At 44.5% G+C, this 5,000-nt stretch overlaps 1 protein-coding gene across 7 annotated transcripts in view; it reads right to left on the reverse strand.

The window, feature by feature from the left end:
* The window catches only part of wge (BAH domain and coiled-coil containing protein winged eye), a 611,809-nt gene that overhangs the window by 254,596 nt on the left and 352,213 nt on the right, over positions 1-5,000 (reverse strand). The window lies entirely within an intron of this gene.

Consider the following 5,000-nt stretch of genomic DNA (forward strand, 5'->3'; position numbering starts at 1 on the left):
AATGGGGCCGCGGGAAAGCAGGGAGGGAGGAAGGGAAGGAGGGAGATACTTTTGTCCAAATGTTTCGAGTTGAGGTAAAAAAAGGGGGGGAGGGGGGGAAAGGGAAGGAGGGAGATAGGGGGGGACAGAGAAAAAAGGGGAAGAGAAAGGGGGAGAGAAGGGAAAAAACAAAATTTGAAAGAGGGAGGGTGAGGGGAGAGGGGGAAAAGGAGATTGAGAAGACAGAGAAAGAGAGAGAGAAGGGAAAGAGATAATGAAGGAGGGAGGTGTGACGAGAGAGAGAAAGAGAGAGATAGAGAGAGAAGGGAGAAAGATAATGAAGGAGGGAGGTGTGACGAGAGAGAGAGAGAGAGGGAAAGAGGGAGAGAGAGAGAGAGAGAGAGAAGAGAGAGAGACAGAGAGAGAGAGAGAGAGAGAAAGCAGGTGAATGCACTCAACATTTTTTCCTTTCGTTGCTTTTTACTGTAATGCACGAACGCTCCTTATTGCGACCTAAAATACACACACATTAGTTCTCTTAAATACAAAGAAGCGAAGTGTGGACACTGTATCATTCTGGCAAGTATTTTCAAGCCAAGTACCCCCCCCCCAAAAAAAAAAAAAAAAAAAAAAAACACGACGCTCAATTTTTTGTTGCAAATTGTGCCACGCAAAAGTAGTTCATACACCTTTAATCACCCAAATAATTAATTTGGCGCGGCAATAGCGAAAGCAAACGAATAGATAAAAAACGGTAAAAAAAAAAAAAAACATCGCTTTGTACTTAAAAAATATGTGAAGTTTTAACTGACTTTCTCTTCTGATGAAATACAAAAAAAAAAAAAAATGTCGTGCAAGATTAGCCTTTTTCAGTCTTTTTGCTTTCGTGTGAAATTTCAAGATGATAGAAGGAAAGGGAGGAAGAGGGAGGGAAGGAAGGAGGAAGGAAGAGGGAGGGAAGGAAGGAAGGAGGAAGGAAGAGGGAGGGAGGGAAGGAGGAAGGGAGGGAAGGAAGAGGGAGGGAGGGAAGAGGGAGGGAGGGAAGGAAAGGGAGGAAGAGGGAGGGAGGGAAGGAGGGAGGAAGGAAGAGGGAGGGAAGGAAGGAGGAAGGAAGAGAGAGGGAGGGAGGGAGGATGGGAGGGAGAAAGAGAGATGGAAGAGAGGGAGGGAGAAGAGAGATGGAAGAGAGGGAGGGAAAAAGGGAGATAGATGGATGGGAAAGAGGGAGGGAGGATGGGAGAAAGGGAGGGAAGGAAAGAGGGAAGGGAGGGAGGGAAGGGAAAGATTGTGGGTGGGAGTTAAAGAACGAGGGAATGAAGGGAGGAAGAAAGGCAGAAATAAAGGAAGGAAGGAAGGAATAAAGGCTCGAAGTATAGAAAGAAAGAAAGAAGAAGAAGGTAGGAAGGAAAGAAGAAGAAGAAAAAGACGAAGAGAAGAAAAAACAGAAGAAAGAACAGCTGGAAGAGAGGAAGTTCACGAAATAAACACGAATACTTGTCTTTTTTTTGTATATATCTTTATTTAAAACTCGATATAAACGTACATTTTCTCTTGATTAAAAAGGTCAACATTTTCGATAAGGTTATTGCCACTAATGAAAGAGTAAGAGGAGGAATATATGAAGAAAAAAGAGAAAAAATATATTTAAAAAAAATAAAAATGACAAAAAAAAGGTTAAAAAAGGAAAAAGAGAAAGAAAAAAGAGTGAATTAAAAAGAAGAAGAGGGAGAAGGAAAGAAAAGAAGAACATAAAGGGAAAAAAAGAAAGAAAGAGGAAGAAGAAGAAAAGAAAGAAGGAGGAGGAGGAAGAGAAGAAAGAAAATGAGGAGGAGGAGGAGGAGGAAAAAGAGGAGGAGGAGGAAGAAAAGAGAAGAAATTGATAGCAAGCAGAAAAGAGCGAGAATGTGAGGGTATTCCTTTTCCTTGCGGGTGGAGAGGGGGGGAGGAGGAGGAGGAGGAGGTGGGGGTAGGGGGGGGCAGGAACCTCGCTTCAAAGCACGGAACTGCTGCGAAGTGGGAAATGAAGGGGGGGGAGAGGAGGAGGTATGAAGGGGGGATAACAGAGGGAAAGAAGGTGAATGAAGGAGGTAAGGGGGGGGGGTGCGATAAGGAGGTGGGAAATGAAGGGGGGATAACAGAGAGAGAGGGGGTGAATGAAGGAGGTAAGGGGGGGGGGGGCGATAAGGAGGTGGGAAATGAAGGGGGGATAACAGAGGGAGAGGAGGTGAATGAAGGAGGTAAGGGGGAGCGAGGGAGATAAGGAGGGAGAATAAATAAGAAGAGGGAGCTGGTCTGAGATTGCCGTGGAAAGGAAAATAGTAGTAATGTTGTTATTGTCATCATTACCATAATTATTATTACTGTTATTGTCATTTCCGTTTTGTATCATTCTTGCTATCCCTGTTACTACTCATAGTTGCTACTGCTCCGCATAAATAGTCTAGAATACCATTAGTATAAGTAGTCTAGAATACCATTAGTATAAGTAGTCTAGAATACTATTAGTATCAATACAGGTATGATTATCATTATCATCATCACTAACAGGAAAAGGTGTAGAGTCATTTTCACGAGTATGATCATTAACACTCGCTCACAGAGTACCATGCGTGACAATGACTATGATAAATGCATGGGTTAAACACCGTCTTCTTGACAAGTCTGGCTCACGTTCCACTCTCCCTAATTCGAGTAAAAGCAAGGCCAGGGGGTGGAAAAAAGGGAGGGGGGAAGGGGGGATTGGGGTGGGGGGAAGGGGAAGGGAAGGGGGGGGATTGGGATGGGGGTGGTGGTGGAGGGAAGGGGGGGTTGGTAGTTGGGAGGGGAGGGGTGGGGTGGTGGAGAGGAGGGGTTGGTAGTTGGTAGGGGAGGGGAGGGGTGGTGGAGAGGACAGAGGGGAGAGCGGGAGGGAGAGTAGAGGGGGGAGGGTAGGATAGTGAGGATTGGAAGGGATTGGGAAGGGGAGTGATTCCCATGTTTACTCGGGTGTGTTTATCCTCTGAACCTTCTGTCGGGAGGGGAGAGACAGACGGAGGGGGAGTGGGAAGGGGAGGGAGGAGGGAGGGGGTTGGCGGGGGTGAGTGTCTCTCTGTGCCCAAGATGTGAAGGAGTGTCATGGGGGAGTGATGGACGGGCCGGGGGTAAGGGCTAGGGGTGGGGAGGGAGGAGCTATGAATGCCAGCTAAGAGTGTTGTTTAAAAGCTAAAGTTCAGGACTAAATGACGACCGAAATGAAATTGTTGATATTTGAGCATAAAGGACTGTACTTAGCTATTAATTTCACACACGCACACGCGTAGATACACACACACACACACACACACACACACACACACACACAAACAAACAAACACTCCCACACACACACACAAACACAAACACACACACAAACACAAACACACACACAAACACAAACAAACACCCCCACACACACATACACACACACTCCCACACACACACACTCCCAAACACACACACACACACACACACACTCCCAAACACACACACAAACACACAAACAAACACCCCCCCCCCCCACACACACACAAACACACACACACACACACACACACACACACACACACACACACACACACACAAACACCCCCCCCCCACACACACACACCCAAACACACACACTCCCAAACACCCCTATGACACACACACAATTATGAAAACATTTGTGCAACGTTCCCATATGACACAAAAACAAAGTCAGAAATCCGTGAGTAATTCTGTCAGAGGTATTTTTCGTTCGTATCTCTTAAAGCCTGTCAGAGCCATTATGTTTTTGCGTCAGAAAACCATCTCTTTGTTGGTGTTTGGTTACGCTAAGAAAGGAGTTTATTCAGTAGATGGAGTGGATTTCCTTCTTAGTCGATGCAAGACTTGGCTGGCCAACCTCGCTCCGTCTACTGTTTGCGTGTGTGTGTGTGTGTGTGTGTGTGGGAGTGTGTGTGTGTGTGTGTGGGTGTGTGTGTGTGTGTGTGAGTGTGTGTGGGAGTGTGTGGGAGTGTGTGTGTGTGTGTGTGTGTGTGGATCTAGTTATTTTTTTCTTTATATTTTTTTTCTTTTTTTTTGGGGGGGAGTCTTTTATTAGGTTTGTCTTTCTTGTTTTATATTTTTATATATTTTTTTCGAGTTTTTCCAGCATACTTTCTTTTTTTCATTTTGTCTTGTCATCCCGTCTTTTCGTTTCTTTTTCATTACTATTTACTAATTTCTTGCCTCCTTTCATTTATCGAAGTCTATTTTCTTGTCATTTTTTCACAAACATATCCATCATATTTTTTTCACATATCTATCATATCATACCCCACTTCTTTTATTTCTTTTTATCTTACTTCTCCCCTTTTCTTAATATCATACACTTTTTTTCTTTGTTTATTCCGTCTTTTCCCACTTCTTTTATTTCTTTTTATCTTACTTCTCCCCTTTTCTTAAACATCTATTCAACTTTTTTTCCTTTCGTTTATTCCGTCTTTTTTCCCTCTCTCTCTCTCTCTCTTTCTCTCTCTCTTTCTCTTTTATCCCTCTCATCTCTTTCTCTCTCTCTCTCTCTCTCTCTCTCTCTCTCTCTCTCTCTCTCTCTCTCTCTCTCTCTCTCTCTCTCTCTCTCTCTCTCTCTCTCTCTCTCTCTCTCTCTCTCTCTCTCTCTCTCTCTCTCTCTCATTCTTTCTCCCTCCTTCACCACGCCTCTACATGTGTGATACAGGGACAAGAGAGAGAGTGATTGATATATAGAATATTTAGAGATTGAAATGGATAGATGAGAAGATATAGAGAGATAGAGATTGAGGGAGGATAAATAATGATAATAGAAGATTATTGGGGGTGTTGGGTATTAAGTCGAAATTTCTGGTGTTAATGATGTTAATGAGTTTAGCTGACAACAGCCGACCGCGGGGGGAGGGGCAAGGGGGGGGGAGGGGGGGGTAAGGAGGGGAGGAGGTGACACTGCTTGACACTCCACTTGATAATGAGCACGTAATGGTGCTATGCCACTACGCAAGCACCATGGA

The sequence above is a fragment of the Penaeus japonicus genome, unplaced genomic scaffold, assembly GCF_977035675.1.
Source record: "Penaeus japonicus unplaced genomic scaffold, GWHDUDI00000001_assembly GWHDUDI00000033, whole genome shotgun sequence".
NCBI classification, from domain to species: domain Eukaryota; kingdom Metazoa; phylum Arthropoda; class Malacostraca; order Decapoda; family Penaeidae; genus Penaeus; species Penaeus japonicus.